The sequence below is a fragment of the Castanea sativa genome, chromosome 3 (assembly GCF_040712315.1).
Source record: "Castanea sativa cultivar Marrone di Chiusa Pesio chromosome 3, ASM4071231v1".
Lineage (NCBI taxonomy): Eukaryota > Viridiplantae > Streptophyta > Magnoliopsida > Fagales > Fagaceae > Castanea > Castanea sativa.
Genome location: NC_134015.1, coordinates 52114739 through 52129548, shown reverse-complemented (window position 1 = coordinate 52129548; position 14810 = coordinate 52114739). Strand labels below are relative to the sequence as shown.

The 14810-nt window shown below is 35.7% G+C and overlaps 1 pseudogene; it reads right to left on the bottom strand.

Moving 5' to 3' along the window:
• Positions 1-5980: 5980 nt before the first annotated feature.
• On the bottom strand, positions 5981-9662 carry LOC142629138 (glutamate dehydrogenase 2-like; annotated as a pseudogene).
• Positions 9663-14810: the final 5148 nt, after the last annotated feature.

The window sequence follows — 14810 nt, the reverse complement described above, 5'->3', positions numbered from 1 at the left end:
TACTCTTTTTGCTAGTACACTAATTGTCTACTATGGTCAACCAGAAATCTTTAATATTACTCAAATTATGTATTTATATAATGTATCTACATAATATATCATCACTACATAATATATGCATAATGTATCTATCAACAAAAAAGATTATGCTATGTAAAAGTAATTTAGAACCATATAGGCATTATGTTTAAAATTTTCGTCTTTTACTTCATTCATCCATTCTTTCTTCTTTTTTATTTTTATATATATATATATATATATATATATATATTTTTTTTAGCACTTTTATGTGCAAAAAAAAAACTTATACATGGAATCCATCAAACCAAAAGTTTCTTAGAGAAAAAATAAAATCAAGTTTGAAATTCAAAGTAAAGAATTGAGATTTTGGTAGAGAGGAATGAATAATTACCGCTGCAAATATGTTCTCTTTTGCAAGTTGGTAGAGAGGAATGAAATAATTACTGAGCAATGAGGGAAAAAAAATCTACTCAAAGAACTGTGTTATAAAGGGGAAGAGAAATATGGAGAGAGAGTGAGGGAGAGAGATCTATGGAAGAGGAGAGATCAGAGTGAGTGATAGTGAGGATGTGAGGAAAGAAAAAGAAAAGGGAAAAGAGAAAGAGTGAGAGTGAGAGTGAGAGAGCGTACTGTGAGATAGAGATTGTTTTCCAAAAAATATTTTTGGAAAACAAGCTATAAAAAACAAGCCTTATTTTTATTAGGATTTTCCATTGACTAAAGATAGTTTTCCGTTGACCAGTTTTTTTTTGTACTACCAAACACTGGAAAATATGGAAAACTATCTTTACAGAAAGTTTTCCAACAAAACAAACAGAGTGTAAGTATGTGTTAATAATAATGCAAATGCATGCCAATACCTACTACTACGTACACATATATAAATACATTACTATATATGTCTGCCATCACTATGCATATGAGTAATTTTTCAATAATCCTGAGTATGAAACTACGTACGGCTTTCTCATTCAACATAAATTGTAGATCTTATTATAACGTGAAGGGAGGAACTATCACATCGTTATACTCCAAATAATAGTACCAAATAACTTTCCAGTATTACTTATATTTTCATGTATATTCTTCTAGAAATGATCGGACTACATTGTAAAATGTGCACATGCATTACACTTTTTATTTTGACAGTTTTCCTCTAAACTAAGTTTTAAGAATTTTTTCCAACTTAATACATGACAATTTATTTATTTAGTACAAGATAAAATTTCTACTTTAGCCTAATCTAAGTGTATATGTATGTAAAACTTCCTCTTTGAGACTTGAACCCCGGCTATTGCCCCTCACATCTCACAAGCATTTATACTTGAGGAGTGACCATCACACCAAGAGTGTGTGGTGGTTGAATTTATTAAGTCATTTAAATGCATTTTTTTAATATAAAAATGTGAATTTTCTTTTTTAACATATAAGGGGTTAAGGTTTTTTTTTTTTTTTTTTGGGTTTTTCCCACATCAGTATTATCAAATTTCAACGTGTCCTTAGTTTTTTAAGAATATATATATATATATATATATATATATATATATATATATATCGATTAAACATAGGATATATATAGATTAAGAATTAATAAGTCTATTACAAAGCATACTAGCTTTATAAAAAACCACTAGTTATTCCACCAGTGGTTCCAAAAATATTACACAAGAGGAGATATTTCCCAATCCAAGTCTTGCCAATGGATCAACATATTGGTTAACTTTGCAGAACACATGGTCAATTTGCTTGTTGGAGATAGCTTTCAATAGGTTCCTGAAGTCACATTTTTATTACTACATTTACAAAAGTAGAGTTGTTAAGTGAACTAAAATCTTCCTTCATATAGCATGAGTGTTCCATTTTATGTTCTATCAAGGTACTTAGAGCATCCATAGCTAGACTTGTAAATGGGAAATGTAGAGGAAATTTAGAATAAAAGCAGAAAAAGAACCAACAGTTGGACTTGTAAAACCTGAGTATTGTAAAAAAATTTGGGATTGTGCTACAGTGCGATTCTAAATGTAGAATCACACTGTAGCTCTATTGTAAAACAAAAATATATTTCTTTTTTTGCTTTTCATCTCTCATTCTCATCGTTTCTCATTGACTTTCTCTCTCAGAGCTCGTCCCTCATAGTCCTCACTCTTTCTCTCATCTCACATCTCTCTTTCTTGTTCAAGGCTTGCACTGGAGCTGGGTTTGGTTTGTGGTCACGACATGGAGATCGGTGTGAATTTTGGATCGGTGTGGATCGACGGAGATCGGTGATCGTGGTGGGTCATGTTTGGATCGGTGAGCTGTGTGGGTCGTTGGTCAGGTGGTGGGTTTGGAGTTGTGGCTCAGGTGATGGGTTTGGATAGGTGGATCGATGGAGATTGGTGGGTTGCTAATGTCGCCGATGATGGGTCGCTCAAGATCGCTGATGATGGGCTGGATGTGGTGTGATGTTGGCGGCGGCGTTGATCTGGGTTTTGTGGTTTCGCCGATTTGGGTTTTGTGGCGCCGTGGGTCAAATGGTTTCGCCGTCTAGGTTTTGTTTTGCGTTTTGTGTGTGTTTGGTAGGCATGGTGGTGGTGGTGGTGTAGTGATGATCGAGTTGTTTGGTTGTTGAGAGAGGGACTGAGACTCAGAGAGGCAGGGACAGGGATGAAGAGAGAGGAGTGATAGATAACCATAAATATTATTTTATTGTATAATTTATATTATTTTAGTGTGTAGTATTGTAAAATAAAAGTTGGGGTGTTGGAAGTATTGGAAAATTGTATGGTATAATTGGTAAAGTAGCTTTTTGAGATGGTAAAATAGGATGAGAATAGAATTCCAGTTGTGGATGCTCTTAGGTGGTGTATATGCCATGTGTCTGATTTTTTTTCCCCTTAATTATTTTAAACTTTTAATTACTTTATGAGAAAGAAAATAGATGTGTGGCAGTTGGTTGTGATTAGTGGAGAATAGAGTAGAATACTCAATGAAAGAGTCAAAAATTTATCTTTAGGGACCAAATTAAAATATGATAATTATTTTTTTACACATTATAGATTACGTTATGTATTAAAGTACAAAAATTTTGAACAATTTTTTTTTTTTGAGAATAAAATTTTTGAACATAGTTCGAGATGAAAATAAAGTATTTTGTAAACCAATATATGTATAATAACTAAATATGTGTCAAAATTAGGAAAACATATTATATACTTTTCTACCTAGCTATTTGATCAATTCCCATGTAGGCATCACAGAAAATTAAATATAAAAAATAATTATCTCTAGTTAATCCTGTAGTTGACGGTACTTTATAGAATTAAAATAATCAAATATATGTAGAAAAGTTTTTATCAATTTCCTATTCATCGAACTTTTTTGACCTTCATCTGGTGAAAATTTTATTTATTTATTATTCATTTACAACAAAACTGATGGGTTGTACTCTTTTTTTTTTTTTTTTTTAATCATAAAACAAAATAAAAAAAGAAAAGAAATATGTAATAGTTGTACATCAAAGACTGCTCGTAGCCTAGCATGTTTGGGAGTTTAGAGAGGGAGGAGAGTAGAGGGGAGTAGAGGGGAGGGAAGTAGTGGGGAGGAGAGTAGAGGAGAATGATTACCCTCCACCTTGTTTGGATGTTTTTATAATTAGTAAGGGGGAATGGAGTAATTAGCCCTTCCCCTTGTTTTTAACATTGTAATTTTATAAATATAATAAGGGTAAATTAGGTAATTTACTTTATCAATAATTTTATGTTCTGAATGCTTTTGTTGTACTTTTTTCTCTGCATTTGTAGTTCTTTTCCGGTTGCAATTGGTTTATTTAATATGTTCTATTCTATTAATGTTTCTTGAATGTCAGCTGAAAATTGGATTTTATTGTTTTGTAGAAAGCTAAATTCAAGATCATTGTTGTCCACGGCTTAGGGTGCTCCAAAGAGATGAATTTTTAGGCACCTCAAGTACATACATAAATCTCTCTTCTCAACCTTCATTATGAAAATCTGAAACTTTATTAGACATTCTCAGTTGGGTGTGCAATGGGAAAAAAAATATATTCTTGATATTGATGAATTTAGTTGATTTAGAACTAAACTCCGCCTGTGTCTGTGATTATTATGTTCACAACCGGTCCCAAGCCCGGAAAAAGGAGGAGGGTTGTAGTAGGTTGACGGGCAGACTAAAATTTAGTCACTTTATTATGAGTGGATCCACTACAGATGCACATTGGGGCGTTTTCTTAGGCCGACCCCAAAAATTTTGGGACTTAGATTTGGTTGATGTTGTTGTGTAGTACAAACAACAATTATGAAAGCGAAATTGCATAATTAACTGTTATTTGTTATCTGGGTTATTTAGAACTGTGGATTCTTATTTGTGTAAAACTCTTAATACGACAACAAGATTAGAAAAGCCAGTTATTTACCAGTCTTCTCCTTTATTCTAAACTATTTCTTGCGTATTTATTAGTAATATGTTTTTAGAAAGAATTTGAAATTGGAATGTGATTGCATATTTAAATTTCTTTGTTATCTCAAACTTGGTTTTATGTTTGGTTTAACTATTTAGTTTAAATGACTATAATCTCAAATATGGATGGGAATTCTACATGATAAAATGACAGAAATACGTATTTTTTTTTAATATAGCAAAATTACAAATTTGATATTTCACTTTTATATGTTGTAATAGATTTCTCAACCTACACTACTGACAGGCTTACATTAGTAGTATTTCAAATGAATGTGGAAACTTATCAAGTGAATAAGATGGTGATTCTACAAAGCTTCAAAAAGTTGATGTTGAAAGCAATGTACAACTAACACTAACATTTGTAATCAAGGAAGAAAATACAAATAATACTTTATAGTTGCACTTCAATTTATTTCAAATATTAATTAAGCAGTTCTTTAAATTTGTGTTTTATATATTTATTGGATGATTGAGGAGGTTAAGGATTGGAATCTTAATTTTAATTTTAATTTAAGTTTGATTTATATTTTTCATTATGTAGTTTAATTTCGAGTCTAGGATCTTAATATACAATCAAAGAGGAAGAGACAAATAATTGTTAACATCTACAATAGTTTTCCCGTGCATCGCATGAGTTAGTGACTAGTTGAAATAAAACACAAAACATGTAGTTGCCTGCTTCATGCGCTCCAGCCCTAACTGTCTATTTTATCTATATGGTTTTACAAACTGACCGAAGGCTTATATATGAGCAGCCACTCCAAATACAAATCGAATTAGCCAACTTACGCTTCGTTTGTTTCGATAGAAAACCTTGTGTAAAAATAGTTTTCCTTGTTTTCTAGTATTTGGTAGAATAAAAAAAAGATGAGTCAAAGGAAAATTATCTTTGGTCAATATAAAAAGTATGGCTTATTTTTAGAGATTGTTTTTTATTAATTTTTTTTGAAAAACAACTCTATCTCATATCAAGCTAAATAAGAAAAGTTAGGAGGTTGTTTTTCAACTTATTTAAAGTTACTACCAAACATTGAAAAATGAGATGGTTTTATAAAAAATACTTCTTGAAAAAGTACTCATTTTTAAAAAAATATCATTTTGATTTGCTCTTTTGTAATCTTTCGCATGCGGCTGACCTAAGGCAGTAAATAGCAAAATCCCAACGTGGCCCAAAAGTAAGAACTCCCATTCCAGATACGTGTTTTGGTGACGAAATAATAAGGCCCATGTCAAAGTATGCTTTCAAGCCCATTGTTCATGTCATACGGCCGAAATGGCCAGACGGAGTGGGACTACGGGTCGTCTATACGGATCCGTATAAGTACTCGCTACTCGCTAGTCCCAAACCTTAATTCCCAAATCTTACAATATCTCTTTAGGAGAAAATGGGCAATTAGCCATATTTATGGAAGAATATAGTTAGTAGGCACCGTTTCGGAAGTATATACAATACTAACATCTCGACTCTTAGAGAGTCGATTTTGAGACTATAAATCGACTGTTAGATACTCGATTTCCATGGCCTGATCACAGCTGATGTGGCGATTTTCCACGTGGCGGCCACCTAGAAATCGAGTTTATAAGAGTCGATTTATATATCGACTCTTAAATACTCGGTTTCCAGGTGATGTGGACAACACGTGGAAGAAGCTACTGCAGTGAGTTGATCCACCTGGAAATCGAGTCTTTGAGACTCGATTTCTAATAGGGGTTTTTTAAATTTAACACAAGTCTAGCCTCTCGCAGACCTCTCTCTCGCGCCTCTCTCCACTCTCTGTCACTCACCCTCTCACTCTCTGTCACTCACCCTCTCACTCTCCCTCTCGCGCCTCTCTCCACCTTCTCACGCTCGCAGCTCTCCACCGTCTCACGGCTCTCCACCGTCTCACGGCTCTCCTCCGTCTCACGGCTCTTCACCGTCTCACGCTCGCGCCTGTCTCACTCGCCCCCTGAGCTGTCACTCACTCAGTCTCCACTCTCAAGCACTCTCTCCACTCTCAAGCACTCTCACTCAGTTGTCAGGTATGTTTTTCTTAGTGGTTTTTGTTCGAAAATTATGATTGAACTGATTGTCGAATAGAGAGTAATATGATCTTCACAAATTTCTGTTCACATGTTTGATACATGAAATAATATGATTGCTCTTCAAGACTGATATTGTGGTAGATTTCTATTCAATTCTTCACATATTTGTATCCTTAAAGCTTATGTGAAAGTTGTAAATTTTTCAATGCAATAATTATATAAGAATTATACTCTGCCTGTGCCTGATGTGATTGATTTTGGAAGTGGAGGACGTGAATAGTGAAATTTTGGGTATTTTGGAGATATTTATGTGAAAGAAACTGTAATTGCATTTTTGGATGATTTTGTACATGCTAAAAGAATGCCATGACTTGCTTGCGATTGAGTCATTCAGTCATACTTCAAGCTTGCTTTTCATGTTGTTATAAACTATTCTAGTCCACAATATCAGTCTAATGGGAAGATTACAGCATTACAACTTGACATATTAATTAATGCTGGGTTGCATCATCCCGATGATCCCGAGCCCATCTATAAGTGAGAAGGCAAAATCTTGAAATGTCAGTCAGAATCAAACTGCTGGTTATGTTTATAACAATTGACACCTACTAGGTGTATTAGGTTACTAAAGAATTCAAAACACAAAATATATCATTCAATGTAACACATCAAAATTTGGCAAGTTTACTTAGGTACAGCAAGACAATTTAAATTATAAATAATCTATACACAGAACATCTAGGACCCACCAAGTAGAACTAGTGTCATACTTCATTACTTCTGACGGCCTGAGAGTAATTTTATTTGTTAACATCTTCGAAATTTAGGTAAAGAAGGGCCAATCAAGGCATGGAGGGGTTCACCCCCAAAGTGAAGGCCCCCATTCTCAGGTTGCAGTCATGAATTTTACACATTGCCTTGATTTCATGGAAAGCCCTCCTCATGTACCTGCTAAGCTCAAAATTCACCTTCCCTTCATCCCACATGAATCCTTGAATATTCTGCAGCCAGGCAAGAGAGAGAGAGAGAGAGAGAGAGAGAGAGAGAGAGAGAGAGAGATTTAAGCACCAGTAAAAAAAATCAGCTTAATATGAGGACATACCAAAATATCATAAATCCATATAGGGTTAAGATTTAAATAACAAAAAATAGTTTACCATTATATGGAGGACAGCACCAAAAAGAAAAATAATTATGTAGAGGGAGGCAGGTTTTCCTGTGCTTAAATTTACTCCGTACCCACTCAAAGTAGCTCACAGCCACACCGCCAAATAATTTGCATATATGTCGTGGAGGATAAGAACTCCTTTCCTAGATAAGATCTGCAAGAGAAGATATATTTTTTCATATAAATTTTGTGATATAAGCAAATATTTCCCCTTGCCAAATTGGTAAAAACACATCTACACGTTACCTCATCTGCGGGGTCATGGGATGATTTTGCCTTCTATTATGAATTTTGCCTTAACATCAGCAGCATTTTCCCTTGAAATGAAAGATACAAGTAAACCGTAAATTACTTACCTTGTATATGTTTGAAATAATCAGGATGGTCGAAATACAAAAATGGAAAGTCATAAAATGTTTGATTCTTCATGTCCTAAGGTAGTTGTCTAACATTGCAATTTCTCTGAAAATTTGACAAACAATTCCTCCTAGGTTGTATAATACAAAAGATAGAATTAATGCTGATCAGCAGCCTGACTATAATAAAAAAGCAGATTACATACTTGTTGAGAACTCCACCTAAGGCACACGGGATTAGGACATCACATTCACATACAAGCAAGTCATTTGGGTCCATAGAATCGCCTCCTTTAAAATCCTTTAAAGTTCCGTTGTCATCTTTGTATTTCAGCAGAGCTGGGATATCGATTCCATTTGGGTTTTTAAGTGCACCTGTGATGTCACTAACAGCAACAACCTTGCCTCCTCTCTCATGAATAAACTTTGCTGCCCATGAGCCCACATTTCCAAAACCCTGCAAGTAGTGTTCAGTAAAAAAATTTACAAGAGAGACTAAAACAGAAAGGTCATTCATGTAATCTACCTAGCCCCCAAAAAGGCAGGTTTACTTGTGACATTCATGCTACCTGTAGAGCAAACTTCATATCAGAGATTGATTTCCCATTTTCAGCGAGTAAAGCCTCTGTTGCAAAAACCACTCCAAGTCCTGTTGCAGCTTCCCTTCCTAATGAACCTCCAAGATCCTAAAATGATAAAAAGGGCCCAAAAAAAATCAATTCCGTATGTCCTTAATTTAAGTTGTCCACATTTTTTATATCTCTCTCTTTTACTTACAATAGGTTTTCCTGTCACAACTGCGGGTGAATGCCCGTGAAACTTTGAGTACTCATCAAGAATCCATGCCATTGTCTGTACAATTTGAAAATTAGTAAGCATTTTATGATAATCAAAACTCATTTAGTCACGGGACTGGAATCAAGATACCTGTGCATTAGTTCCCATGTCAGGGGCAGGAACATCCCTGTGAATTCCAATAAGATCATGGATCTTTTGAGTGAACACACGAGTCAAACGTTCTAATTCACTAATACTCAAGTCCCTTGGGTTACATCCAATCCCACCCTTTGCTCCACCATATGGAATGTCTGCTACAGCCGTCTTCCATGTCATTAGTTGAGCCAGAGCATTCACTTCATCTGGGTCAACCTTACACAGGAGACTTTGAAAGTTCAGTACTCAATTGAGCTTATTAAACTTGCAAGATAAGGGAGCTATTTTATGCCAACCTATAAGTATGGTCCCAGGCAATAATCTTAAAATTCAAGCCACAATGGAGATTTTTCTAAACGAACTATGATGGGTCTTAGTTTCATTATACTAAGCATCAGTTTCATAGTTGGTTGTACAATAAATTAGAGGACTCTACGTGTTTATTAAGATTTTTTTTTTAATTTCCTCTAACATAAACAGAAAATAATATATGAAATCTGAAACATGTAATAATTTAGGTGATAAACAAAATCTGACATATTAAAATGTAATTTATAAGCATCAGGCAGCTTGTTCAAGCAGTTGAGGGAATGTTCGGAAATCCCTGAGATCCCTTCCTTGATGGCCCTGTGCCAGTTATTCATAACCATTTGTCCTACATCTTCCTCTGAAATTGCAGGTGTATCAATTCTATTCTCCATGGTTTCATTTGGTAAGCAAAGAACAGACAGTTGATGTTGTCTCTCATACATCAAGATATTAGACAGCTTATATATATATATATATATATATATATATATATATATATATATATATATATATATAAAATGGAAAAATAATGGAATGGAACAAGGATATGTTGCACGCTAATACTTATATTTGGGGTCCCTGTCTACACTTCACAATTACAAAGCAGAGATTACAAGTTGATACCAAGATTTTTCTACAGATATAACTTATTGTCATGACCAACCTGAAATAGAACCCAAGAACTAAACCCAAGAACTATAAATGAATGCTCTAGTTTTATAATTTTTATAAGCATTAATGTAAGTTTATAATAAATTGCAAGATCATTCAAACAAATTGAAGAGAGAAACAAATAATAATGGAAACAGCATATGAAGGAAAAACTTTACATGGTGCACTTCATATAGTCCTAAAATTATTAGAAAGCTTTGAACCCCACCTCCCCCAACCCACTATTATTCTCAAGGACTTGGTGGGTTTACCTCAATGAAGGGATCTTTGCATTCTTTATTACTAGAAGAAATAGATTCCAGGAATTCCTTGTAATCTTGTGTCCATCTACGGATTGGTAGCTCTGTTATCCTTAGAGTTGTCTCATTGACTTCCTTTATAGTTCCACAAATAATGTAGCTATTCCCTCCTTCCTTTGCAGCAGTTTTGTCAATAGTTCCTCTAAACCATTTATACCATGGATCCATAGGCTCCATAGCATCACCATTCAACAAGCGCCTAATATTTGCTATTATGTCTCCATAGCTCAATCCCAATACTCACCTATACAAGAACCACTACCAAGAAAGTGAACATAATAGGAACAACTTCCATTTAATTAGGAATGATTGATTCATTGTAAAAATTGAAATAAATTCCAAGTGCAGCACCAATTCATATAAATATGTTTTTCTTTTTGTTTTCAATGTCTATTACGTGCTAATTGCTTATCATTCTTCTGCAGTATGCAAACATTTCCTAAAGAGTACATTGAATGCAAGAAACTGGATTAAAATATTTATTGGGCATGGGTAGTATAGTTGCCTTCTTAGCTACAGACCATACAAATTTAACCAGATTACATCCGGCATACAATGTGATTACTAGCTATCATTGCTTCAAACAAGGCCCCTGTGGTTGAACTTGCCGAAGTAAGTGCTACTAATGTCAAAGTACTACGGTTGCTGGCATTATAGGCAAAAAAGCTGCACAACGCAACTAATGTAACGATTACAATGGATAGCTACTGCTTTAATTACAACAACATTCAGTAATAAACAAAATAACAACTACGTCGATACAACATAGTCTACATAGTTGCGTAACACTTGTCCATACTGATACAACATGGTCGCGTAGCACTTGTCCATACCGAAGATAACTACAACTCCCACGTACAATGCCATTCCAAAATCGAGCCTCCGTTCGCTTGAAAAACATTAAAATGCAGTTGTTAGTTCCTAAATGCGAAGAACAAAAACCAAATAAGATTCTGAGCATATTACATCAAAACAACAAAGACACTTGCCTAGTTTGTAGCACTACCGCCTGTCGAAGCCCCACGGGAACCGCTTGTCGAACCCCCAAGGGAATTGGGACATCTTCTGCGGTTATGCCCCTCTTCATGACACACTCCGCATCGCCGCCTCGCTGAATCTCCCTCAACTCCGAATCGGGTTCCGGCTTCCCATTTTCGCCGTACCCCATCCATTTCATTTCTTATTCTTGACTTCACAGGCGACCTTTGGCCCGCAAGAGTACTTGGGTCAGGGCACCCACCGTGGTCCGCGAACGTCCCTCCACAATGACTCTGACATTGGCACCACAAATTGATGTGAATATGTGTGAATGGCGTTCTCCAAACTGTAACATGGGTCAATATAGCTGGTCGCATTGAGATGCAATTGTTGCAAAACTTTAATTGCATGTGAACAAGGGATCTTAATGTTTTGCCACTTTCCACAACCACATGTTCTAGCAAATACGCGCAATTCATGATCGTGGTTTCCCCCTCCACCTCTATGGTCGTTGTACGGGGTAACCACTTGATATACACCAGTCTCATGATTAAATTCCCGCACAGTGTGTCCTGAAGTTTTCTGCAAATTTGTGTTATAGATCCCCATTGCATAATCACTCCACACCTTACCTTGAGAGCGATCAGAAGTAATTTGTTTATGTCGATCATGGAAATATGCAACAAGTTTGCACCAAGTGAACTCAACCATTGCAGCAATGGGCAAACCGCGGGCACCTTTAAGTACCCCATTAAAGCACTCAGAGATATTAGTTGTCATCGCCCCGCAACGTCTTCCACCATCATGTGATCGGGTCCATTTCTCCACATCCTCACTCATTAGATATGTGTATGGCATATAGCGTTCAAGATGGGAATCATCGTGGTCTACCCTCCTCGGTGCATTAATCTCGACATCCTTAATAGTTTGCATTATGGACTTAAATTTAGCGTCATGAGTCGCATATCCAGCTTTCAAGGCCAATGCCTTTAGAGTCGGGTCATCAAAGTGTGTGTTGAAGTTGCTAGCAACATGTCGAAGGCAATATCGGTGATGTACCTGTAACTTTCCATCATCACCTAAAGGCCACTCTGCAATGGCGCATTTGATACCTTTATGTCGGTCAGAAATAATGCAAATGCCCTCGTTAGGTATTACATGCCCTATCGAATTTCTGAGACACTCTAAAAACCACCCCCAACTAGCCCCTGACTCCTTGTCCACAACAGCAAAGGCGAGAGGCAAAACCTTTTGGTTAGCATCCGTTGCCATTGCAATCATCAACACCCCTCGATATTTACCATACAAATGAGTCCCATCAATACTGATCACTGGCCTGCAATATCTAAATGCAGCAATGCATGGAGCGAATGCCCAAAATACATAGCGCAGTAACGTAGTACCATCTATGGGGCTAGGTATGGTCCAATAGTTGTACTGGGTACCCGAATCCTGATCCAAGTATGCCAACAACAACTTTCGCAACCTTTGGTAAGGCTCCTCCCAATCTCCAAATATCATAGCAATTGCCTTTTGTTTTGCATCCCATACCTTATAGTAAGAGAGCTTATGATTATACTTAGTATCTATGTGGCTCCGGAGCTTATCAATACGAGCAGTGTGATTTTGTCGCAATTTCCCCACAATTTCTGATGCAACAAAATTAGAATCCATCATTTTACCGTCTCTTTGCAGCCCAAAGGGTATACAATTGTGTGGACCCACATAAGACGTGACCATCCACAGACCATTTAATTGAGCCTTCATGAATGCCCCAACGTACCAGTTGCAGTTGGGGTCAATGCACGCAGCGCACAATTTACTTTTGGTCGACCTCCGGATTATAAAATTTCTATTATCCTTTGCTGCGTATATTATCAATGCACGCTTCACCGCCTCTTTATTTGCAAAAGTCAACCCTTTATTAAAATGCATCCCATCTTCCCAAGTAGAAACAAATGGTATCTGAAGACGTGAAGGATCAACCATATTTTCCCAAGTATTTGCGGAGAATGACTCGGCAGGAGGTGTGTAGGCAGTGGTCGTATTTGTAACATGCTGGACACTAATATCATCGTCCGCATCACCTTCATCATGGCACTCCATATGTTCCTCTTCAAAATTCGAAGCAAGTTCATGGTAATCCACATCCTTCTCAAAGTCGCCTCGCTCAATCCTCTCTTCGTACTCATCCATATCATCGAGATTTTCATCATTATTCGCAAAATGATCTTCGTCCTCCACCCCTAAATATGTCTCTTGAGGTTGAAGTGTTTCACTAGTATTGGCATCATAATCTTGAGATGGGAATGTGTAACCTCCCATTGTAGTGCATCCATCGTCTAATTGCAAAGATGTAGTTGTTTGTTGCTGCAACTCCTCGACATCAACTTCTGCGAGCGGCTCGGAACTTACGTACAACTCAGCAGCATTTACTTGGGGCATTTTATGGATTCTATTAAACATGACCTTTACATGTTTATCTTCTTTGATCGCCATGTACTTGTAATTTATCCGCTCATGAAGAACTTCTTGTGGGTAACGATAAATAATATTTATGTCATAACAAGTAGGGCTCAAACTCAGTTTTTTCATTATTTTCATCTTCAAATCATTCAATGTCTTCAACTTACGACGTAGCATCACGTAATAGCATTCGATATTCGGCCCTTGAAATGGGAATCCATCAATCTGTTCAGGATTGAAAAGGGGACCACCGTAGTATACATTTACGTCAATATTCTTCAGAGATTGTGAACCTATTAGAGTCAAGGGTAATATGTTAGTGACATATTTTAACACAATTACAAAACATTTTTATGTACTCAAACTAGGAAAATTACAACTTCTTACATCCAACACACCCCACATTTGTATATACTCACTCCACATCACATACAAACACACTCAATCATTATTATTTCATACTCAAACAAATAAAAAAACTAAAGACAACACTTACCCCCACTACAAAATTTCAAATCATTCTAACAAAAAGATAATAACAAATATTAAACCAAACAACAACAAAAATAGCCATGATAAAAGCCTAACAATACAAATATATATCTTAAATATTTTTTACTTCTTATAAAAAAAAAATTTTAAAAAAAGCCTAGCATATATACACTAACTTGTTACATCATATGCATCTACAAACCCCACATTAACATATATACTCAATCATTACCATTTGTTTCTAAACAAAAAAAAAAAATCATTAATCATACTAAAAAAAAAAAAAAAACCAAATGCACAAATATTCAAATCATTCTATAAAAAATATAAAGAAAAATTACAAACCAAACAAAAAAACTAATGATACATACCCATAAAAAACCTAACATTACATATATGTAACTAACAACTACCCATAAAAAACCCTAACATTACATCTATGTAACTAACAACTATTCAAAAAAAAAAAACAACTAACAACTAGAGAGAGTGTATAAAAACCTTACTTGACATGATAATGTGTAAATGGAGGATGAGTTTGATTTGAAGTTTTCTATGAGAGTGAGAGAGAGAGAGTGAGAGAGGAAGAGAGAGCTGCTGGGTTTTGAGGTGTGGCAAACGGCAGAACCCAGA